Raw genomic sequence first — 27,070 nt, forward strand, 5'->3', positions numbered from 1 at the left:
GCGTGTATATATATGTATATATGTGTGTGTGTGTGTGTAAAATTTACTGTCTTCTATCATTTAGTGGAGAGGATGTAATAATCTTTTATTGATAGTTCTGCTGTTCAGTAGGCCAGAAACGTAGACTGGGCAGAGCACTGTAGGTCAGGAGTTGCATCCCCTTCCCTACCTCTGACATCATGGCTCATCGCATACTTCTTATCCTCCGCTGGATTCTGTGTCTGGCTCACGATATCCTGCAGAGATTGGAAATTCTACCCTAAATACCATTTGATTGAAACCCTGATGAGAACCTGAGAACTGCTTCCAGAAGCTCAGTCTCTCCCTAAGCTGTTCTCTCTACATTTCCAGAAGCCCTGCTGTGTATTGACTACCCAGCAAACACTACTCTCCACTTATCTGTATAAATCCCCTTGGGCCTTTTTGACCTTGATTTGACCTTGATTCAGCTGCTTGCTATTTTAGTAGTTCAAATATCAACAATCATCTAGGCCTGAATCTCCTAAATATTAGTCCATGAAATACAAGTTCTGGTAGATACTAATAGATGCTCTTTTATTGTTATGTTTAGGAAATGATTTTTCTCTCTCTTAGAGAAACACATTGTATAATAGCATATTAAAGGATCTGAGATGCCTTTCTTAGATTAAAAAACATACTTGTTTAATTTTGTTTAGCTTACAATTGTCAGATTTATATGAATCTAGAACATTTGTAAAATTGCAATTCTTACATTAAGTCCTATGAGATAGTGTTTTACAGAACACCAGTTTGGAAAATGCTAGCCTGCTGCTGGGCCATTGGGAATTCCACTAACTCTAAGAGACGATTTTTTGACCCAGGTTCACTATCTGTGAGCTCCTTTCCTCTTCAACACTTCCTGTTACTAGGATCCTGAAAGTCTTCCACGACCACCTGCCGAATTTACCACATGAGTCATAATCCAGTGGTTTGGGCTTATTAAGACTTCATATTTTTTAGTTCCATTTGTCCCCATTTATATCTAGTATGGGATACTATTCATCTTCTGACTTTTGAAAATATTTTCAACATGGCCAATTGAGAGCATACTCTGCAAATTAGAGCATAACTATCACCTCTTCCCACCAGATCAAAAGTACAAAGCAGGCCCTTGAGCTACACCTCTGTTACATGACATATCAGCAAAACAATTTGTTGGTCATGTACTACAAATAATGAAATTTTATTATCTTTCAACTCTGGATAAATCCACCACAGACACTCATATGTACTTAAACCACAACTTTAACTGTGGCCCTCCCAATACCAGTAGCATTTACCTAGGTCCATTTTAGGTAAATATACTGTTAAACTACTGGTTTTGAAAGGTTGTGTTATAGCTGCTCTCCAGCAAGTGACCTTTTAGAGCGGCAAGGCCACCCACAGCTGGCTAGCTCTCTGTGCTTTGGAGATTGTCCTAATTTATTGCTAAGTCCTTTTTCAATGCTGACATTATTATTTCTACTGTCTCTCCAATCTCTCCAAGTATGCTTCTCATAATATTTCATCAGTTTTTCTTCTCTCACCTAAAAAAAGCCCCTATAACATATACTCCCATATTTCAGGATAGCAAATTGGACTTCATATATAGTGATTGGGCCTTATCAGACTTTCATTCCCAGTAGTGTACCTGACAGGTAGCCAATAGTCAATATATGTTAATTGAGTGAATAGGTGATTGCTATACCTAGTTGATTGAAAGAGCCTAGTTGGAGCCCTCCACTTCTTTCTGTGCAACATCTGTTATTTTTTTTTCATTGTCTTTATCAAACAAATACCAAATCCCCTCTGAGAGAGGTGAAAGGGGAGTGGTTTACAGCAGATATAGAGAACTGATCACTTCAGATAAAGGAAAGGAGGAGGGATTACCAGTGACATCTGAATAGCTCAGTAAATGCAAAAGCTGATGAACATACATGGTGTAGCTTAGAACTATGCAGAACCTGGAGGAGAAAGAAAGCATTAAAATAAACTTCCATAGTGGGAGACACAGACAATTTGGGGAATTCCCAATTTTGAATTTAACTTCCCTCTTTTCTAGCTTGGGTAGGGTGAGTCAACACCATCTGTTACAAATAAGAGAAAGGCTTTAGATAAAATGAATAACAGAAGCAGAGAGGCAGTGAGGAATTAGGAAAAATTGGGAAAAGGAACATAAGAACAAGTGATCCCTTAGTTTGCCTTCTGTAAGAAGCAGAAGAGGAGAGAAATGAAACAAGAAGAGATGAAAAGACCTAAGGGATTTTAGAGAGTGAGAATGTAGCATTAAAACCAGGGTGTGGGGGGAAGGGCATTGGCTTTAGATTGCTCAGAGGCAGGTACTAACCCTAATGACAACGTGTAGTGTTGGGTGACCTTTGGTAAGTTACCTGACTTGTTTGAATTTTGAATTTCTTCTGTATTCATAAAAGAGCATAACAACACTTACTTCTGGAATTTGAGGAATGTATTTGCAATAATGAAATAACAACAGTAATAGTTATATATCAAGTCATTGTTGTGGAATTTCATTACTAGATAACATTTATTGAATCCTCAGTCTGTACCAGGTCAAGTGCTTTACATAGAGACCTTCATTTTATCCTTGTAGGCTCCCGTCAGAAGTTCCATTCTCAGATGAATAAACTGAAGTTTGGACAAGTAGCCCAGATCACACAGGTGTTAAATAATACGACTGGAACTTAAATCCAGTCCCCCTGACTCCAAAGAAAATGCACTTAACTGTTAGATAATATTATATTGTTTACTCATTGAAGAATCTGTAAGGATAGAGATTAAGACTAAGGTTAAGAACAGGGAGTTTGAATTTAAAAAAGAAACAGAGAGAAGTAAAACCTGACCAGAGGACTTTTGCAATATCCAGAGATCATGCAGGGTGAGCCAACACTTTCACTGTGGTACTTCCAATGGTAGAGGAGGAAAAGTCATGAATCCCTACACAGGCTAGGAACATAGCCCAAGTAATCCTCAGCAAAAGTGACATTACTCTGGCATTCAAATTGCAGTACTAAAAAAAGTGCAGATTAAGCAATTCACTCTGTAATACATCCTGGTTAGTAGAGCTGTTTGAACAGAAGTATTCCCTGATGTCAAGATAACTATGAAAGAGCACAAGGGTTTCCCAAAGGCTTAGACTCAGTAAATGATTATGCATTATAAAGTGACTTCTGTGGCCACAGGTCTAAAAAACTGCACTCCCAGTGGGAGTGATGACCGAAGTCCCTTTTGGGGATGTACATCTAAGTAGGGAGGCTTCCAAGGAAACCTGAAAATAATTCCAATGAATTAGAAGTGATTATTTTCATGGAAACCAAGACAGCATTGCCACTTCATGGAGTTTTTAGAGAGTGGGATGAGATAATGTGTGTAAAGTAATTATTCTTGCTCTTCCCCCCCACCCCCCAGTTGTCCAGTCACCGTCAGCTGCCTGGTTCAGCATCTTCTCCACACAGGGCAGGAAGATTCACTTTGAAGGAAATTAGATAAACTTTAGAAACTGCAACTTTAAGGTGAGGGCAAATGAATTAATTTGGGATAAAAAGAAGACATTTTTGCAGTAATTCAGATTTCTGAGATCAAGACCAAAAGAAACTGGATTTATTTTGGGGCTATTTACCAAGCACAAAAGAGCAAAAAGTTGAGAACTTCGTAATGGCTAGCTAAATAAATTGATTTCTATTCTGTCAGGCTCAAAAACACTTTTGGGTAATTTTTCAAAACTTAAATAAACTCAACACACTTATATACTTAGTTAATAATTGTTCTAACATAAAGCTAAGCTTTTCTGAGAAGTTTAAATCAGTTGCAATCATTTGGGTGGGTCACAGCTGGGAGAATCTTGCACAAATGTCCATGAGTTTTATAAAAATGGCATATATGTTTACTGGGTTCTGACAAATTTAACCCAGTTCTGGCTTACCCACAGTTGTTCTCATTAGTTTAAATTAATTTGGCCTCATCTAGCCCTCCTTAAATTTATCAAAACCACTTGAATCAAGTGCACACTATAAAGAGGTTTCCTTTGGTTCCAAATGTTTCTGAAACTGCAGGATAAACTTAAAACTTTTTGATTAGTTGTAATTTCTTTTGGATCATACTGCTTCTGAGTAAAATCAATGACAACTCTATTTCATCTTGTTCATACTGGATCAGATCTATTTAATGGGATCTTACTGGTGTATGCCAGAATTAGAGGAGAAAGTCAGTTTAAAAATCTGCTGAAATAAATGATATTAGTTTCCCAGGTGTGATAAAAACGGCAATATAGTCAACTGAGTTTTTAAGAATAGATGAGGAAGATGAAGATTTAGGATTCATATGGCTGTAGGAATGAACAGAAAGTAAGACAAAGGCAAATGGTCCAAAAAAATAATTGAGAGAATTTAGGTTCTGCTAAATGAAGGTGGAATGGTAGGCCCACCTTACAGGAAACAGATACATCAGAGAAAGGAAATAAGGAAAGGCAAAGACATCAGTAATAGTTCAAGATGAAGGGTATAGAGGGAATCAGCAACACAACTGTCATGTATATTATATTATATTAACTATATTATATTATCTCAAGAATATTCATACAACACAGAAGCATAGTTAGAGTGGCTAAAAACTAGAGAAGGGAAAGTAGAGGGAAGGAGAAGCTAAAAGAGGGAATTTGTTGCAAACATTCAGGGTCTAAACTAATTCAGAAATGTGGTTAAATTCCAGTTGAATACCAATATTTGTAACACAAATGTTATCTAAATTTCAGAGACTATAGATGTATCCTAAAGGGCTATCAGACATGAAGGACTGCATAAGACATAAAAAAATAAGGGAGAAATATGGTTTATCTATGAAAAATACTGAGTGAGTAGTTTTCACTGTTGTTCAGGAGAGTTGCAAGCAGATAGGATTTTGGTTCAGTGAATATTATATAGGCATTTGGAATACTTATATAATAGTTGATTTAAATATGGACAGCTGAAATAGTAACTATAAGAATAGATATTTCTAAAAGAAATTATAAAATATACAAATATGTACAAAGAACAAAACTATAGTGTTGGGAATTGCCCTGCCTGGTTTCAGAAACTATAACCTCCAATAGCTAAGGCTGAGTGAGAGATCTTGGGACCCTAAGCCACTAAGGAGACAAAGCTTATCTCCCTGGCAGGAGCACCACCTCTGCCCACTTTACTTCACTCTGCCTGGCCCCAGTACATGACTGGTTAGCCAATGATGGGTAAGATTCTTCAAGGGAGGGATGACCTAGGACAGGCATGGTCATGAGGGAGCCCTCAGGGAAGGACTTGGGGAGCAATGTAAAAAGGGGGTGATGGACCCTCGTCCTTCGGCTTTGACATGGCCTGAGTCCTCATTCTGTCTGCAAGAAGTCTCCTAATCTCCTGGCTGCCTTACTTCCCCTGTTTGACCTAAACCTGAAACTATGCTGGAGGTGGGTGCGGCCCTGTGCTGGAAAGGGCCAGTTCCCCAGGGCTATCAGGCCTAAGAAAGAATGCATAAAATCCTATGAAACCTGCTTTGCTAATACCCTCAATCTAAGTGATAAGGGTCCAGACATGAAATGAGTTTGTTTCCCCAAAGTTTTATGGTCCTTTAGCTATCTGACCCTGACTCAAAATAAGTCCTCATAGTTCTTTTATGTTATCTATTTGATTATTACTGCCTGACAATGATTGATGAGCTTTCCATATACACCCTGTATTCCTATGCAAATTAAGCCAATAAAAGCCTGTCAAGGCAAGGGTTGGGGTGCTCTCTTCTTGAGAGAGTGACTGAGGCACTCCGAGGCACTCTCCAGTTGAGACAGTGGCCATGCCGTCCCTTTTCCTCCACAGGACTTGGTGGTCCATGTGAATTTATCTCATCTCAGCCACAACACCACGGACACTGCTTCCCGGTGACCACGTTACTATAAGAAGAAAGTATGAGTGGAAAGTATATTAAAATTATAATGATAGAAACTAAAACTCTTGGGTATTATAGATGAAACAAATGTAAGAAGGTTCTTAAAGGTGCACAGAAGAAGGGAGACTTGCTAGAGACCTCCAGCCACAAAAACTACACAGTGGAAAGTTGCCTTTTTGATTTTTTAAACCTAGACTTGCAGCTGAAGAAGCTGACAACCCAGAAATGCCAACTTGTTCAAATAAATTTTATCTTATTTTTAAAAAATATTTTACTTATTGATTTATTTTTAGAGAGAAGGGAAGGATGAGAGAGAGGGAGGGAAGCATCAATGCGTGGTTGCCTCTTGCACACTTCCAACTGAGGACCTGGCCTGCAACCCAGACATGTGTCCTGACTGGGAATTGAACTGGCCACCCTTTGGTTTACAGGCCGGTACTCAATCCCCTGAGCTATACTAGCCAGGGCCAAATTTTAAAAAGCCACACTAAAAGCTTCTTCTCTAGCCAATGATGAAGAAAAAGGCAGCCTAGCAAGACAGAACACTTTGGGACAACTTCCATACATGCAAACACCACAGGAAAGGTCATGATCCCATTCCTACCCACACTAGCAAAGGCTGAGTGGAGAGCCTAGATTTCCTCTCTAACAAGGCTGAAATGAGTCAACCAAACATCCCCCCCACCCCGGGTAGGGACAGAGGATATCAAGGAGGGAGCTAGGATTTCATTTCTGCTAGATGCTACTAAGGATATCTCTACCCAGCAGTCAGTGGAGACCCTGTGGGGTTTCTGGATGCCTATCCCAACCCTGCAGCCATGACATACCTCCCCACTCCTGACTGGGAAGGTGATGTGGGAAGCCTGGTGGACAGGCAGGCTTTCAGCATCAACAAGTGGTAATGAGGCCACCTTCTTCATATTGTACTCAATGCTGGCTTCTTTCCTTCTACCTATGTGTAATAAAGTTTGTAATTGAAAACTAGGTGCTTCAATACATGCTTGTTTCCTTCCCGTGGAAAATAAGGTGGCCTGGCATATATCACATCTCCACTCATGTTTGTTTCCTCTCCACTATGTAAGTAAAGTTGTACTAGGCTAGTAAATGGCACATATTAAAAGTTCAATTCATGCTTGTTTTGTGAGTATAGGGTTCTAAACTCATACATGGCATACAGTAGGTGGTCAGTACATTCCTGCTTCCTTGCTCCTGTGTGTGACTAGTGTTGCATGACTGGCACCTGGCATATATCAGGCACTAACTGAATGCTGCTTTTCCCCCTTCAGGTAATGTACTAGAGAATGACTGGCAGGCTTGGCTCTCAATGAATCCTTGTTTCCTTCCCCTATGAGTGAATAATGTTGGACTAGAATTAGTGTCTGGCCTATACATGTTGCTCATCTACATCTGATTTCCTTCATCCGTGGATGAACAACAGTGTTTTCAAATAAGACCTGTCATGCACCAGACGCTCAGTGTGGGCTCACTGCTTGTTTCTTTGTGTGAGTAGTTACACTAGAATCATACCTGGGATATACTTAGGTGCTCCGCATATGCTCCTGTCAGTAATGTTGTGGGGGGATAGTACTATGCCTATAGAGGCTCAGTGGATGCTTTTTCCCTTCTATCAATGTTAGGGTAAGTCTATATTGGAATAGTGCCCACCTGCTAAGAACTAGGGTGTTGGAAGAGGTCCATGAGAGGAAGTGACTGTTGATTGACCCATGAGCTACACCCTATCCCCCTTCCCTGTCCTCGGAATGTACATTCTACCCACTGTTCCCACAGCTGGAACCATCTCAATGATTCAGCCTTGAGAGAGTAAGGTGTTGTGGAGACCATCTGGATGAAATACACGAACCCTGTTAAGGTCTCTGTGTAAACCTGTAAGACTCTGGCGGTGGGTGTGGTGATCTATTCATCCTGTGATTGCCCAAGACAAGGTTTGTATGTAAGTACCCTTGCTTACTGAGTCTGTGACCAACCTATCTGGGTGGGCTGCCTCTTTCTTCAGTGTCTTCTTAGCCTCAGTGTATGAGGGTCAGTTCCAAATTTCATCCAGGGAGCTGCCAAGGTTGTGAACCAACAGAGGGACTAAAAAAACTGTGTCTTTCACTGATATGGGCATAAGGTTTTATTGAAGTAGTGTCTGGAACATGTGAGAGGCTCAGTGCATTCTTACTTAATCCCCCTACATGTGAGTGATGTGGTCCTAACATTTGTTCGGCTTATACTAGGTGCTCCATGCGGACTTGTTCCCCTTCTCCATGCAGGTGTGTGTTGTACTTGAGTAGCATCGGTTCCATATTAGGTGCCAATGCATGCATGCTTTCACTTCCCTATGAGTGAGTAGTGTTGTACAAATTAGTGTCTGGAATATACTTGGAGCTCAGTTCTGAGCTTGGTTTAACCCAGGTATGGAGTGTATGAACATATTCTTCTATGTAAGATAAAGTTGTACTAGACAACAGTCTGGCACATACAAACACTTAATACATGCATGTTCCTTTTCTCTTAATTGTGGGTTATGTTGTATTATATTGGTGCTGGCAATACCAGATACTTCTTGCATGTGTGTTTTCTTCTCTCATGAGTGAGTAAATTATACTAAAATTGTGCCTGACGAATATTAGGTACACAATAATACTTGTATCATTCCATTGATTTGTGAGTGATGTTGAATTAGAAAAGTACCCGGTAGACACTTGGCATTTAATACATATTCATTTCCTTCACCGATGTGAGAGGAAACCTTTACTAGGTACTACCTAGCATATTCCAGGCACTCCCTTCAGGCATGCTACTTCCCCTTTGTGTGGATAAAGTTCTACTAGAATAGACCCTTGACTATTCCAGTGGCTCAATGTACAATATGATTGCTTTCTTCCCACTATGTGAGTAGTGTTGCAAGAATAACACCTAGTCTATACAAAGCACTTGATGCATGCCTATTTCTTTCCCCCTTTATGTGAGAAAAGTACTGGCAGAATGCCTGGCACAGACTAATTGCTTCGTCATGGTCATTTCCTCCTCATACATGTAAGTTTGCATGCATATGCTAAGTCTCAATGCATGTTTGTTTCCTCCCTACTATGTCTGAGTAAGTTGTGCTAGACTAAGATGTGCCATATGGCAGGAGTTCAATCCATGCTTCTTTCTTTTCCCTTACATGTGCCTAAGTTTGCATAGGAGAATATGTAACAGACCCTAGGCAATCCATGCATTTATGCTTCCTCCCTGCTCTACTGTGAGTACATTGATGTTAGAAAAGTAGAAAAATATTTGATTCCTCCCCTTAGGTGTGAGCAAGACTATAATAAAAAAATCACTTGGCATATATGAGGTATTCCATGCGTTCTCCGTTTCTTACCCTACATGAGTGTAATGTTGCACTAGTACGATGTGTGACGTGTACCAGCCACTTAACGGGTACTTGCCGTCTTTACTTTTGTGTGAGTAATGCTTTTACTAGATATTGCCTGGTATATCCAACATGTTTTATGCATGTTATTTATTCCACTTTTGCTAGAATAATAATGGACTAGACTAATTTCTGGCTCATAATTGTCAATTGATGCCTACATTTTTCCTTTTTTCCAATGTATGTGCAATGTGAAAGAACGGTCCTGTCACTTAGGTTGCTTCTATATCTCAGCTACTGTAAATGATGCTGCAATGAACATAGAAATGTGTGTGTATACATATATATATGTATACATATATACACACACACACACATATATATATATGTATTTGAGTTGATGTTTTGGATTTCTTCAGATAAATACCCAAAAGTGGAATTGCTGGGTCATAAGATCATTATATTTTTAATTTTTTGAAGAACCTTTTACTGTTTTTCATAGTGGCTGCACCAATTTGCATTTTTACCAACAATGAACAAGGATTCCCTTTTCTCTACATTCTCACCAAAACATACAATGGAATATTACTTGGCCATAAAAGAATGAACTCTTACCTTTTGTGACAACATGAATGGACCTAGAGGGTATTATGTCAAGTGAAATAAATCATACGGAGAAAGATAAATACTAGAGGATTTCACTTATATTGTATGTGGAATCTAAAGAACACAATCAGTGAACAAACAGAACAGAAACAGACTCACAGATACAGAGAACAAACTGATGGTTGCGAGATGGGGCCTGGGGGTGGGTAAAAAAATGAAGGGATTAAGACGCACAAATTGGTAGTTACAAAATGGTCACAGGAATCTACAGTGCAGCATAGGAAATACAGTCAATAATATAGTAATAACTATGTATGGTGCCAGGTGGGTGCTAGAGTTATTGGGGAATCACTTCATAAATTAGATAAATGTTGGACCACTATACTGTACATCTGAAACTAATATAAAATAGAATCAAATGTCAACTGTAATTGAAAAAAGTGATAAAACAACAAACCCCAAAAATAATTCCTTCATATAATTTATACTTAATGTATCCTCATTGTATTTCCTGATGTGAGATTAATGATGTATTGGAATAGGGCCCAGGATTCAATAGATACTAATTCCATGAATATTTGTCTCCCGCATGAATGAGTAATGTACCTGCATATGCTGGTGACTCAGGCATGTTATTTGTTCACATGATGTGGTGTAATATTTTGCTGCAGTAATACTGGTCATATATCAAGTTCTCAATACCCATTTGTTTTACCTTTATGCGGGGAGCATTTCAGTAGAATTGTGCCTAGCATAAACTAGTTGCTCACTTACACTTTTCTGCTGCCTATGAATGGATTATATAACACTAGAATAGTTGCTCTATACTTGTTTCTTTTGCTTATGTGTGTGCGATGTTGCATAAAATAGTGTCTGGAATCTAGTAGGTGCCTATTGTATGCTCATTTCAATCTGCTGTGTATGAGTAAGTTTGTAATTAATAGCACCTTGCATATATTAAGACTCAGTGCATGCTTACTTAATTCTGCTATGTGTGAGCAGTGGTTTTGAATAATTCCTGGCCAATGCTAAGTAAACTATGCAAGCTTGCTTTTTCCCAATCTGAGTAATATGTACTTGAATGTTCTCTGGATGATTTTATGGAATCAATTAATGTTTTTGATTTTTGGCTCATGTATGAATATCATAACAAAATAGAACCTGTCATATATTAGGAGTACACTGAATGCATTCTTCCTTCCTCCTACATATTGTTTGTGTTGTACCAAAGTAATACCTGTTGTGTGCAAGTGGCGCAATGCATGATTGCAATCACACCTTCTGTATGTGAGTGATGTGGTATTAGAATATATCTCAGTTACTATTCTAGGACAACCTTACTGTTAGTTGAGGAAATAAATATGCATCTTGTGACTAATGTACTATAGTAGTACCTGGCATATCGTGTACACTCTATGCATCTTTGTCCTGCTCCTAACGTGTGAATTTGATAAATGCCTGACATATACTAGATCACAATGAATTTTTCTCCTTTTTTCTTTATACAAGTAATGTAATAGAATAGTTCCTGGCTCTTACTAGATGCTCAATGTATCCCTGTTTCCTTCCCTTATGTTTTAGTAATGTGCTAATAGAATAACACGTGGTAATACTAGGTGCTTACGGCATACTCATTTCCTTTTCCTATGTGTGGGTTACATGGTGCTAGAATAGCGCCTGACAAATATTTGACATTTGATGCACAGTTGTATTTCTCCATTTATTTGAGAGAGATGTATTAGAATATTTTCTGGCACACATCTGTCATTCAATGCATGTCTATGTTATTAGTGACTACCATTGTGCTAGTATAGAGTCTGGCATACACTGGGCACTTAATAGAGGCATGCTTACTTTTCCTGAGTAATACTTTACTAAAATATTGCTTGATTTATACTGGGTACTCCATGTATGCTAGCTTTTTTTTTTTTTTTTTTTGCTCTGTGTTAGAGAATTATTTGGCTAGGTTAGTCCCCGGAATGTGTTAAGCAATCAGTGCATGTTTAGTTTCTTTTCCCAATGTGTGAGTTATGTGGTTCTGTAGCAGTGTCAGGCATGTACAACATGCTCATTCATGTCTGTTTCTTTCCACTGTATGTGAGCGAATTTGCACCTGAAGTCTACCGGCCTTCTCAAAGTGCATACAGATGATCGACTTTTACCCCATAGTGAGTAATGTTGTACCTGGCATATCTGAGGCACTTTGAAATACTGTTTTCCTTCCTGTGTGTGAATCATTTTGTACTGGAATACTGCTTGATGCGTTTTTGGCACTTAATGGGTTGTGTTCTTTGTCCTAGGTAAGAGTGAGGTGGTACTAGAATACCGGCTGGCGTAAATCGGGCACTCAGCACGTGATTGCAACCTTTCTTTCCATAGTAGCAATGTGTTAATATTCTAATCGCAGAACCAGTTGTTCCAAGCTGAGCAAGCTTTTCTTTCAGCTTTGAAGATGCTTGTACTAGCAGAGCACTTTGCATGTTCTGGTAGCTTGTCTCCTTCCCCTACCGGAGACTGACGTTGGGTTAGAATGGTTCCTTGTATTTACTAGATGATCAAAGTATGTGTGTTTTGCACCTGCGTTGTGCTAGAGCAGTGCCTGGCACATACAAGGTGCCTAATCCAATCTTTTTTTCTTCCCTTGTGTATGAGTAATGTTTCATTAGAATAAGACATGACATATAGCAGGCATTTAATGCATGCTGGTTTCTCTCTGTGCAAACAGGCATTTATGTTTTACCAGAACACTGCCTGGGATATATTAGGTGTTTAATGCATCTTTGTTTTCTTTCCCATATCTGTAAATTGTACCAGAATAGAGCCTTGTAAATAGCAAGCAATAATGCATTTTTTCTTTTCTCTATGTAAGTATTGATGAATTATAACAGTGTCTGGCATAAGTTAGTCACTAATTGCATACTTCTTTCTTTGCTTTATGTGAGAACAGCATTTTCCTGGAATACTACCTGGAATATGTTTGGCATTAATTCCTATCTCTTCTTACAATATATGAGTTATATTGTGCTAAAATAGGGTAATGGCATATCAGAAAAGCGCCTGGCATATAGACTATGTATAATTCATACAGTCATGCTTTCTTCCCATATATGGAAATAAGATGATACTTAAAAGGTACCCACCACATATTAGATGCTTATTTTATGCTTGTTTCCTTCCCCCTATGTATAAGTAATATTGTAATGGAGTCATGTATCACACATTAGAGAAGTTCAATGTAATTTTGTTTCCTTCCTCCTAATTATGAGTAATGTTAGACTCGAACAGTGTTTGGCCTATACCAAATTTATGCTCAATCCCTTTCCTTCTGTGTGAACATTATACAATAGTAAACTCCCAGGTAGCAGGCTATGAATGCATGCTCATTTTCTTCCCCAACGTACAAGGTTGTAATAGAACAGTATCTAACATATACTAGGCAGTTAATGCATCTTATATCTCCTATGTGTTCTGCTAAAATAACGTCTGGCATACACTGAATGCTTCATACAGACTACTTTTTCTCCCTTGTATGGGAGCAATGTACTAGAATAGTCCTTGGCACCTAGTAAGTTCTCAGTACATCCTCATTTCTTTTTATGTATGTGTGTGGTGTCATAATATAATAGTAACTAGAAGTATTGGATGCTCAGTGTATGCCATTTATTTTCCCTGTACATGAACAATGTCTTAAACTAACGTCAATCATACATGAGGTGTTCGAGGATGCTGGCTCCCTTTCCTTTCCTCTTCTTCGATTTACATAATGCCATAATAGACTGTACCTGGCATAGACGAGGTAGTTGAGGAATGTGTGCTTCTTTACTTCTGAATAATTTTGTACTAGAATAGTTCCTGGCTATACTAAGAGCTTAATTCATCCTTGTTTGCTTCCTTTATATATAAATGACTTTACAGTATAATTGTGCTTGTAAGAGGTTTCCTCGCACATGCTCATACATTATGTGGCCCATGCATGCTCATTTCCTTTCCCTACATGTTAGCAAAAGCATGTTGGACTAGCACCTGACACAAACCAGGTGCCCCATTCATTGTTATTTTTCTCCCTCTTGTTGAGTAATGGTGTATTATAACTGCCTCGCACATCCTAACTACTGTGGCTCGCTTTCTCTCCATGTGTGAATAACATAGCAAGGGGAGCAGACTATCCGGAGCGTGTAAGGCTTCAACACGCGCTTGCTTGTTTCCCCCTGTGGATAAGCAGGTTAACACAGAAACTGCCTGGCATATACTGGACAATCAAGGCGTGCCTGTCTCCTTCCTATGTGTGAGTAACGTTTTACTAGAAGAGTGCCAGTTATATATTGGCTGCTTTATACACATTTATTTCACTATTCCTTATTATCAGAATAATGCCTGGAATTTGTTAGGCATGTAGTGCATGCTTATGTGTTTCCTTGTATGTGTGAATAATATTATTCTGACATGTACTGTAACTGAATGCATATTTACTCTCTTTTCCCTTGAGTAAGGAATATTGTATTGTCATAGTGCCTGGCATATGCCTAGGCGGGAAGGTGGTGTGTGATACTGCGTTTATTGGTTATGTCAAAATACCTTGTATGATAGTGTTTGATGTGTATTATACCATGGTCAGTGATGTGTATGTGAGGCCCTGCGTTTAGTGGTGTGCATTGTGTGTGACACTGTGATTAGGGAGGTGTGTGACACACTGTGTTTAGTGGTACGTGGTGGATGCAATGCTGGTTTAGTGATGCTTGCGAGATACTGGATTTAGTTCATAGTATGTTTATAGCATGTGACATTGTATTTAATACTGTATGTAACACACTGTGTTAATTATGTGTGTAGGAGACACTGTGTTTAGTGGAGTGTGGTGTATGTGACAGTGAGCTTTATATTGTCTGAGTCACTGAGATTTTAAAGTAGTTGTGAAAGATTGTCTAATGACATGGTATGTGATGCGGTGTTTAGTGATATGTGTAAAGCACTGTTGATTGTGTGTGACACTGTAGGTAATGCTTTTTGATGTGTACAATTATCTGGTTAGTGATGGATTTGAGTCGCTGTATTTAGTGATGTGAGAGACACTGTATTCAGTTTTATGCAATGTGTGTGATACTGCTTTTAGTGATGTCTGTGCAAAGCGCTGTATTATTAATGTGTGTGGGATGTGATTTCAGTGACATGTGAGGTAACACTATAGTTATGAGAAGATGCGGTATTGTTTTCATTATGTAGAATGTGTAAGGCATTGCCTTAGTTATGTATGAGGTGATGTCTTAAGTGATAATGTGTTATGTAGTGTGTTATATAATGTGTTATATAATGTGTGTGCGCGCGCGCGCGTGTGTGTGTGTGTGTGATAAGTGTTTAATAATGTGTGAATGAGGTGCTGGGTGTTGCGAAGTGTGTTTGAGGCATTGCGTGTCTCATAATTTGTGTTCGAGACACTGTGCTTCATGGTGACTTGCGTGTAGTAATGTTTTTATTGATGTGTTTGTGAGGCACAGTGTTAAATGACATGTGTGCTGGCTGTTATGTTAGTGCTGGGTATATCGTATGCGTGTGCTGATGATTTCAGTGAGTCCAGTGTGAGATACTGTGTTTACTTTTGTGTGTGTGTCTGAGGTACAGTTTAGTATTGCTTGTTGGTGGTGATAGTGCATTTAGGAATGTATGTGAGAGGCACAGAATCTGTTCCTGTGTGTGTAAAACACACACCAAACACTACTGAACTCTGTGTATCAACATATATCACTAAACAAAGTAGGAAATGTACCACACATTGACAAACACAGTGTTTCACACACATGGAACTGTTCATAGTAACACGTGCACCTAGCACTGAAAAATGCATGTCACCTGTATAACATGAAACAAAACCGTTCATGCAGCAAGTATTGCTAAACATCCTGTTTCACACACATATCACTGTATAGTCAGACACCACTATTAGACACAGTGTCTCAACATATTTCAACATATATGACTAAACAAAATACTGCATATAGCACATGCTACCAAACACGGTGACAACTGGTTTTTTTTTTTAGCATAAATCATTAATAAAGGAGCCTACACAGCACATTCTGTTAAACAGAGGTGTTCACACAAGCATCACCATATGCAGGAGCACATACATGTAAGATTAATAAAGGGAATATCAGTTTACGCCTCTAAACCAAGAGGCATATGTACTAAGCACCGCTAAATTCAGTGGTTCACACATATATCTCTGTAGAAATAAATCAATATCTAGCCCTGTTCAAACACAGTTTTAACATATGACACTGACAGAGCAGTACATCACCACATACTACCAAACAATGTGTTTCACACGTATATCTTTATACACAGTAACATGGACCTAGCATTATTACCACAATGTGTCTAAATGTAATACTAAACAACGTAGCACACAGGCTATGGCCTGCAAACCTTTTGCCTGGAAACATAGTGATTTGCACAGGGACCTTTAAACATAGTTCAGTTTGGGGATTATCTCTGAGTGTGAAAAGGTTTAGCAAATATCTCTGCACAAAATTCTAAGAGGGCCATTTTTGTTTCATCAAATGTTATAGATTCTCACCTGAAGTATTGACTTCGGAATTAATCGATCAACTTGGCCATGTCCAGGCCGTGCTTCTGGATAAAAAAGAAATGCGACAGTAGTTCTGTTTCTAGCCATCACCACGAAATGGCAGATGTCGTGTGAAGACAGAATGAACAAAAAGAGAAGGAAAATCCGGACCCTCCTGAGCTGGAAAATCCATCCTCTCCTCTGCGCTGTGAAACTGTTAGGCTGAAACGAGATGGGTGTTCCTCTCCTGAGAAAATGTTGCTGTACAACGGGGGATAATGCTCTGTTTGGGGATTGGGCATGAGGTTGCCGCTTATGCTATTGTGAAAAGGTGATTTGATTTACAAGTTTTAATAAATTGTCAATCAAAACCTGAAATTGCTTTTGCTAAGTAACCTACTATTTTAATCTCTTTATACAACAAATGGGACATAAATACACAGAAGAATAACCCAGTATTACTAAAGCATTCATGAATATAAACTTTATGAATTTTGTAGTTTAATTTGATGATGAGCCTTTGAACAGTATACATTTAATAAAAAAACTTAGTAGTTTTTTTGGTTTTGATTGTTTTATTTTGTGTTTGTCTTCATCTACAACTATACTTTTGTTCTTTTTTTAGTGATTATAGTAGAAATTACAATATAAATCCTTAACTTACCACAGTCTTTCATGAATTGATATTACACCAATTAACATATAATATAGTAATCTTATAATAATATAGTTCTATTTCCCTCTCCCATATTATTTTTAATTAAAATTAGATCATGATGTATATTTGTTCTGAATTGTATATATTTTCGCTCAGCGTATGTCCTGAATAATTCCCATTCTTACAGACATAGATTAACCTTTTCCTATGATATCATATGCCATGAACTGACCACAACTTACACTTCCTCTATTTTTCAAAATAAGACCACCTCCAGTTGTTTCATGTTATAAATAATGCTACAATGAATATATTTACAGGAACTCCCTGGTATTCTTGCTTGAGTATTTTCATAGACTAGTAGAAGGGATTGGTTAGAGGACATGTGCAGTTTTAGTTTTAGTGTTTTGGTTTTGTGTTGGAGCAGTCCCACATTTACAGGACAGTTGTAAGTATAACACTAATAACTGAATTTGCTAGCATTCGTTTCCTGCAAAAAAGTATTCTTTCCTATGTGGCCACGGTCCAGGGATCAAAATTGAGAGGTTAACAATGACCCCGTAGGACTATCTGTTCACCAGACCTTATTCAAGTGTTTACACGCCTCCTCACAATGTAATTTTTAGCAAAAGCATCTATTTCAGATCCAGATGTTGTTGTTTAGTTGCCATATCTGTCCTTCTCCATTCTGGAAGAGTTCCAATGTTCTTTGACTTTCAAGACCTGACATGTTTGGAACAAAATAATTCCTAATTATAAAGAGGAAAAAAAAGTAACCTTATAACGGAGAGGAATGGCATACTCTGCCTTAATCAACTGATCAAAGTGAAAATTGTCACTTTGAAATATAAAGAAATGGTTGCATTAAAATAATAGTATGACTTAAGACATTGCAATTCCTGATGGGATACAATACAATGTCACATTTGTGACATTTCTGCCTAAGATGCATAACTTGAACCTAACTAATTGTGAGGAAACATCAGATAAACCCAATATGAGGGGCATTTACAAATTAAACGATGTAACCATGTCATTTCTAATCAAACTTTGATTTAATTTTTCATTCATTTTATCATATCTGTGATGTATTTATAAATTATTTGTATTGTGTTTTCAATGTTTATCTAAGTATGAAATTACTCCAAAACACATGGTTTCCTTTGTGGTTGAAAGGGTTACAATATGTTACTACTTTTGAGAACTTTCTTACTCTGGGACACAGCCCCGTGTCCCAAGCGCATCTTTTAGTTGCCTTCCCAGCCTTGTAGTCAGGCATTTCTCCAGGGATCCCTGAGTCCCTTCGAATGGACAGTGCTGTTTAGAAGCCAAAATCGGGGTGCCGGATAGTCTCATTGCTACTCAGGTGTCACTATTTACTCTAATTTCAATCCAGTATCACAGGAGTTGTTTTGATTTTCTCCCCCTTCACACGTGTGATTCCCTTTTCCAACAGTGAGAAGCCTGGCTCCAGTTTTCCTTAGTTTATATACGTATCTGACTGAGCTCTTTACACGTGATCGGTCTGCTGTCACTCCGCCACCCACTCTCCTGTGGGCGCCCTTCTCATCCTGCTGGGATGGAACTCCCTTTCCAAGCCATTTCCTCACGTGGGTGTTCTCCTCTTCCTGCTGGGGTTCTGAGACCCTACGAAAGTTCAGTCTACCATTCGCATGCCCTCCTCATCTCGCTTGGACCCTGACGCCCCTTGTAAGACCGCTTCTCAGGTAGGTGTCCTTTCTACATTTTGGTGGGGTGGTACTCTCATCAGACCACTTCTATGCATGGATTTTTCTCCTTACTCTGCTTGGGCTCTGATAGCCCACCCTGGGCCATCCCCACCTATGGACACCCTAATCATCCATCGCGGACTCTGCACTTTTCCATGTGGAAATCTTTCTTTCCCTGCTCAGACACTGACCTCATGCCAGGTTCCCCTCTTTGAGGATGTCCTCCTTAGCTCGCTTGGCCGTTACCACGATGGAGTGGAAGGTTGAAGTCTCCCACTTACAGGGTGGGGCAAAGATAGGTTTACACTTATAAGTATGTGAAACATAGAGTTTATTCTTGTATTATTTACTAATTATTGTATTTTCCATACAAACAGCTGTAAACCTACTTTTCTAACAGAAGTAATTTTACTTATTTATTAAAAGAATTATTACTCCCATATTTTTGTAGTGTGTAGTGGAATCCATCCATTATCCACCTAGAACTTGGGCAGGTTTAGGTTCTAAAATGAATGGCCTGGGACTCACTGGGGAGTTGATGTTGGTCATCTTGGTTTTGGGTAGTCACGCAGAGTAGAGATTTGACCTTCACAAGGGATAGACACTAAGATGATGTCTGTGAGGCAAAAAATAACATAAATAAAATAACAACAATAACAACAACAAAACACACACATACTACTTAAGAGGTGCTATTCTCATCGCAGCATTATTCGTGATGGCCCAGATACGGAAGCCACCTAGGAATCTTTCAATGAGTCAATGAAAAAAGATATTGTGGTATGTACTTCAGCCATAAAGGAGGCGAAAGTTCTGTCATTTGTGACAATGTGGATGAACTTGGGGGACATCATTTTAGGTGCAATAAGACAGACACAGAAAGGTGAATATTACATGACCTCCCTTATACAAGGAATCTAAACACACTGGACCTAGAGAAACAGTGCAGAGTGATGGCTGCCGGGGCCTGGGGACGCTGGAAAGGGGAAGGAGTTGGTCAGAGGGCACAGATTTCAGTCCTGGAGGTAAATGAGTTTCAGAGATCTAATGTGTAGCGTGGGCACTATAATTAATAACTGTATTGTATACTTGAAATTTGTTACAAGAATAGATCTTAAACATTCTAAACACTCAGACCCACACAGATACACACAGACACACACAGACACACACAGACCCACACACCATGGTAACTGTGTGGGGTGATAGGTATGCTCATTAACCTGATTGTGGCAATCACTGCACAAGGTACATTTATATTAAAATACCACTTTGTACACCTTACATATATGTGATATTTTTTGGTTTTTATCATGACTTAATAAAGCTGGAGAAAATGCCCGACCTCATATTAAAAAAAATGAATAACAAAAATAAAACTTTACCAAATATCTTGTTTAATAAAAATAAAAATGAAATACATAAATAAAGCTCTTCCTTCCCTTTCCAACAACAACAACAAAGAGAGATGGTGAGAGACTGTGACAATTGCAGATAATTGCTAACTTATTGCTGACAAAGAGAAGAAAACAAATGTTAGCAGGAAAGGCCCCATCAGGAAATCTGTTGTCTCTTGCACATAAGCCTCATGGAACCCAAACCAGTCAAGCAAGAACACAGTAACTTCAGTTCACGAAACTTCACAGTCTTTGTCAAACATTAAAAATTCAGAAAGTAAAATTTCGTGCCCACGAGGCGCCGCGTTGGGGAGCTTTTGCTCTAAATGCAGTCATGACAAGAACGTTGCATTCAGCTGTGCTGGACTCTGGGGTCCGAACGATTCTCATTTAATGCTCTAATTTTCCTTACTTGACCTGACGCCAAGATGTACCAAAGACTCCAGGACCTCAGATTTTGTCCAGAGACATAAATTTTACAAATGGAACAAATCCTCTGGGAAAGGCATTGATATTTTCAAATATCTTATCACTTCACATATAGGTTTCTTGGATGCTTTTACATAGTTTCTTGTAACTGGAGCCCAAAAAGTTCTCTCTTGCCCTTTGTCTGGAAAAAAAATAGATACTTTAAAAAGGCCCAAGTCATTATTTCAGTTGTCAAAATTGCCAAGGGTACAACAAGGCACATCTTACATTTTTATATACATTGTCCTTCAATTAACATCATGCAGTTTCTCATTGGAGCTGATATTTATTGAGAACTTTTTATATTCCAGGCAATGTTCCAAGTGTCATGGAAGGAAGACTTATGTAGGCTCACAATGTATCATGTATCTGTAAGACATCATGGGATTGAATGGATTGAATCAGGTATGGATCCTGCCCTCCAGGAGATTACAGGAAACCAAGGAGAATAAAACATAAACACAAATCATTTTAACAGAAGGTAAAAGACCAGGATAAGGATCATAAGAGACATATAATAAAAAAATATGGGAAGAGGCGGTGATGAGATATAATTTTTGGATAGAGAACTGAGCCGGAGTGGGAGGATCAGAGAAAAAGGAACCTTCATGGAGAAGGTAGATCTGAAAAATATTTTGTTGAGAACTCTGTCAAAAAAAATCCATTGAGAATTCTGGAGGTTTATTTTAAATACCTCTAACTTTCTCAAATATTAAAAGAATTAAGCATATATAGCATGGACATTTTTATGTCTGGAACAATGACATTAAAGGAAAAGGTTGACACGGCATGGAGAACTATCCCTGTAGTTTTTCCTCTGGCATTATTCCAGGCCTTGTCTGTTTTCTGTAACATAACACCGCCGGCACCTTGGAAAGTGCGTGGAACTTTGTAGACACTCAATACATGTTTGAACAATTAAGGAGAAACCGAGGACCTAACACTCATGATTTAGTCATCTTTCCTCGGAACAGGGGACTTACGGTCTTAGTAAACAGGGGATCATAAGAACAAGTGCTGTGTGTACAGGACAAGGTGTTTTAATTGCAGTTTGTTTGGTTTTGACTACTTGTCCACTTATTGTTTTATAAACTAGAGCAATGGGATAATCTTTTTATTTTTCTTAAGAGCATTGTGGATAAAATTCATCTATGTTAAATGTTAACTTTCTATGTGGTTTTTTTTTTCCTAGAAGTAACTGTGGGGAGAGGGGACTTAGTCATGCTTCATGTTTCCACAGTTTTCATATAAGCCAGCCCACCTTTGGGAAACTCATCCCGAGCTTATATCGGCATTCTTACAAAGCTGTGGTGAATATTTCAGTGCAATTTTGCTTTAATGTCTTAAGTGGTAAGTAAATGTGGCAAAAATTACAAATAAGAGGGTAAAGATTAATCATTGCTTATTGCTTGGAATAAAGGATATACAGTGTATTAAGTATTAATGTAAATATTGAGTTCTTTTTTCCAAGATTTGTCCAATGGAATTGTATTAATCTGAGCCATAGTCAAACATCTTATATTTGTATTGGGTGGGACAAAAAGTCCATTTAGTCCATAAAAAGTCCATTTTTTCCATAAAAGACACATTTTTCATTTTCACCAATAACTTTATTGATTTGGGTATTTTGAGTACGTCAGCTATCTCCCGCATGGTAAAATGTTGATTGTTCTCAATTAATGTCTCAATTTGATCACTATCAACTTCAGGTGGCCTTCCTGACCGTGGAGCATTGTCCAGCGAGAAATCTCCAGCACAAAACTGTGCAAACCACTTTTGATACATTTGATCAATCATACCACCTGCTCCATACACCGCACAAACCTTGTTTTGTGTTGTAGTTGCATTTTTACCCTTCTTGAACTATTTAAGCATAGTATGCCAAAAATGTTGTGTATTTTCTTCCTTCAATATTAAAATGGATACACAAAAATTCACCAGTTTTGATAAGTTTTTTTAATGCACACTGATATGACAGCTGTCACAATGCAATCTAACAAAATGGTTACAAATGAAGTTAAAGACAATGAAGTGCTACTAGAGCCACCTTATGGAAAAAAACAAATGAACTTTTTGGCCAGCCCAATATTAAGTGTTATACTCAATCATGCTTTTAGGTACACATTATCTTATTTGATGACCTAATAAAAATCAAGTGAGAGAAACAGTGGTCTCCAGTTTATAGATGCGGATACTGAGTCTTAGGAAGAGTAAAGCACAAGTTCAAAGACCTGGTAAAGGGCAGAGCTGCAACGTTTCTAAATTCATCCTTCGGCCTTTTTACACTAGAATTGTACTTTTCATAGAGGAAGGAAAGTCATTAGCCTGATGACGCAAAATGAGTGAATCTTGTTGATAGCGGTGTTCAATACCATGGACTTTAGGCAGCTAAAAAGAGACAATCGGAGAAAGGTGGCGTAGAGCAGAGTCGGCTTATGATCAAATTTCCCGCTGCTCCTGCTCAGAGTGTGGGATTTACTGCTGTCTCCCTGCCGAAAGCCAGGCTGCTCTTCACACTTGTGAGAACGAGCTCCTGCCATGGAGAGATGCTGCTCGTTTTGCTCTTAGTCCTCCACGTCTAGCGATAATCACAGGAGAGAAGTGGCCACAGATGAGACTAGATCACTTTTCATGTAAAATTGGATGAAGGGGTCCTGCTTCCCGCTTTGAAGTATTCCTTGAAAAAAAAATGCACACTTTCCTATTGGGAATCTTACACATAATTGCTTTTAATGGATCTTGCAGCATAAAGTGCACGGTGCTTGAACTCCAAACTTGTGTCATGCCTTGGTGAGTATTTTATGAATTGTAAAATTGAAAAGTAAGTTAAGATGCAAAAGTGTCTGCTGGCTCTTTCATCTGATAAATGTTATTTGGGATTAGAATGTAATATCCCCTTTAAGACCTCTTTCATTATATTTTTCACAGAGTTTAACTGAGTACCAATAAATACAAGAAAATTCGATCTTATATCTTTATTTCTTCCTTGTTAAATATATATATGTTACTTGGCTGTGCATTTCTTTCTTCCAAATGACTGCAGGTTTTCTGAAAACTCAGGATCAGATTTAACTGTGTTTTCTGGTTTTCAGACATTGCACCAGGACTGATTATATGGTTGGAGGTACACTCTTTAAGATAGATGTTAACCAGGGGAGGACCGTCTGGATTAAGGGCCTAGATGAACCCACTCTCCCTCTACAACAACAAAAATACAAGAAATATAACTAAAATTCAATCACTTCAGAACTCTGGCAACTAATCAAAGCCACAGAATGAACTGAAAATTGTCTATACAAAACAAAATACTAAACTTTGGTAAGAGAGCAGAGTCTGTGATGTTTGAGTTTAGGATTATTCTCACCTCTCGCTCCCTCCGCAGCTGAGTGGTGTCGTCCTCAAAACCCAGCAGCACTGCAGGGAAGGACAAGTTTGCACCGCGCTCGCTCGGAGCTCCGTTAAAAACACTATTCCCAGTGCAGTCAATATTTCACCTGAAATTTCGGCTCCCTGGGATATTTCTATGCTTAGATGGCTATCTAAATAATTCAGAGCTTAGCTCAGTGGGAGGTAGAGGAATCTGATACCAGAGTTGTTACAAACAACTCTATTTGTAACACCACCAACAAAAAAATACCGAGCATGGGAAGAAAGAGGAAAGCAAGTCCACATACAACAGAAAATGTCCTGGAGGGGGACCAGATTTTGGACATAGACAAATACTTTAAATAAGTCATTATAAATATGTTCTGAGAACTATAGGAAAGCATTATAAAAGATTAGGAGAAAGTATGAAAGAGATACTGGGAGTGGTAACTGCATAGGTATTATAAAAGGTCACATAAATTCAATCGTGTTTGTATTTCTTTTCCTCTCCAGCCTGTTTTACAAGACAACTGCAAACAATAAATATAAAACTGTATTAATGGGCTTGTAATATATACAGATGTGCATTTGTACAAAGGAGGGAGAAGGAGGGGAGTATTTTAGAAGTTTGTGCATCTTATTGAAATTAAGTTAGCATTAATCAAGTAGATTGTATTAAATTTAATTGTTTTAGATTAATTATAACTGCCAGAACAATGAAAATAACTTAAATAAATATTGTAAAACAAACAATAAGGAGATTTTAAAAGTACACTAGAAAAGTACACTTAACAGAAGTAAAAGGCAAGAATCAAGAAACAGAGGGAAAAAGCTAAGACATAAGGAAAACAAGTAGCAAAAGGATAGATCTAAATTCTGCCTCATCAGCAATTACATGGAATGTAAGTGGGTTAAACACCTCAGTCAAAAGATAGATGTTGGCAGAATGAACATACTGCTTATAGAATACACGCTTTAGATTTAAAGACATAAATAGGTTGAAAGGAAAAGGAAACATTTGCAGGCAAACACTAACTAAAAGTGCTGAAGTAGCTAAACTAAAAAAGCAAAGTGGGGTAGGCTCAAGGGTGGGAAGTGGGGATGGCTAGAGTGGGGAGTGGTGGGGGGAAAACGGAGACAACTGTACTTGAACAACAATAAAATGTGGGGAAAAAACAGACAAAATCAACTCTGAGACAAAAATCATTTCAGTGAAAAGGAAAGACATTTTATCATAAGAAGGTCAAACTATCAGAAAGATATGACAATTAATGATATATATGCACCTATCAACAGAGCCCCCAAACTCAGAAAGGCAAAAGTTGACAAAATTAAAAGGATAAATAGATAATTAAACAGTGATTATTGGGAATTTCAGTATCCAGTTTTCCACAATGAATAGAATAGTTAGCAGATCGACTGAGAAATAGGTGATGTAAACAGCACGACAAACCTGGCGGGGCTGACAGACATCTAGCTGCAAAGCGCTCCCTTGGACGGCAGAGTGCTCATTTCTCTCAAGGTCACGCGAAATAGTCTGTAGGGCGGACCTTATGTTAGACCATAAAGTAAAATTCAATGAATTTAAAAGGATTGAAGGACAAAGTAAGTTCTTTGGCCAAAATTAAATTAATTTAAACATAAATGAGCATAAAAATTTGAGTGATGCTTAATGGAAATTAAACATCACTTTCCCAAATAACGTAGCAAAGGAGAACTCACAAAGTAAATTAGAAAATGCTGTGACATGAAAATAAAACACAACCCATCAAAACCTGTGGGATGCTGCAATAGCAGCAGTTAAAGGAAAATTTATACCTATAAATAATCATATTAAAAACAACAAGGATATAAATTCAATAACCTAAATTTCCACCTTAAGAATCTAGAAAAAGAAGAGCAAAGTAAACCCAAAACAAGCAGAAAGAATGAACGTTAGTACAGAAATTAATGAAACAGATATTAAGAAAATAATGGAGAAAATCAATATAACCAAAGGGGTTCTTTGAAAAGATTTTTTTAATTGACAAATTTAGTTAGACTGACCAAGAAAAGAAAATGGAAGATTCAAATTACTAAAATTATCAGTGGGAGAGGAAACACCACTACTGATTTTACAGAAATAAAGTGAATAATAAAGACGTACCAACTACTTATATGCCAACGAATTAAATAACATAAAATGGACAAATTCCTAGAAAGACAGAATCTGTCAGAACTGACTCAAACAATACAAGTAGTATAAACAGACCTATAAAAACAAAGCTGAATTAGTAATAATAATTTTTAAATAAATCCAAGAAAGAAAAGCCAAGTCCAGATGACTTTATTGGTAAATTCTAACAAACATTTAAAAGAGTAATTAACACCAATCCTTCATAAACTCTTGCAAAAAATATAAGAGGAGGGAATACTTCCCAACTCATTCTACAAGATTAATATTACCCTGAGACAGAAAACAGAAAAAGGATAATACAAAAGACCAAAAAAATTACCCCCCAAAACAAAAACCTACACTAAAAAATCTATCATAAATATTAATGCAGAAGACCTCAACAGAATAATAGCAAACTGAATCCAGCAACATGTAAAAAGATTTATAAACCTGGTGGAACATTTATCACAGGAGTCTGAGCTTGATTTAACAACCAAAAATCAATCAAGGTAGCATAATATATATATTGGTTTCTCATTGTTTTTGTAACAAATTACTACACACTTAGTGGTTTAAAAAACACAAACTTATTATCTCATATGAAGTCATAAAATCCAAAATGTTTTACACGGGGCTCAAGTCAAGGCATTTCCTTTGGAGGCTCTAGGGGGCAGTCTTTCCCCCTGCCTTTTCCCAGTTTCCTGAGGCTCTCTTCATGGTCCTGTATCACACCGCCTTCTCTTCTGTTTTTATTGTCACACCACCTTCTGCTGTCTTTGACATTCTTGCTTCCTGGTTTTGAGGATCCTTGTGATTGGGCTCATATATATTTAAAATTT

The sequence above is a fragment of the Desmodus rotundus genome, chromosome 5 (genome assembly GCF_022682495.2).
Source record: "Desmodus rotundus isolate HL8 chromosome 5, HLdesRot8A.1, whole genome shotgun sequence".
Lineage (NCBI taxonomy): Eukaryota > Metazoa > Chordata > Mammalia > Chiroptera > Phyllostomidae > Desmodus > Desmodus rotundus.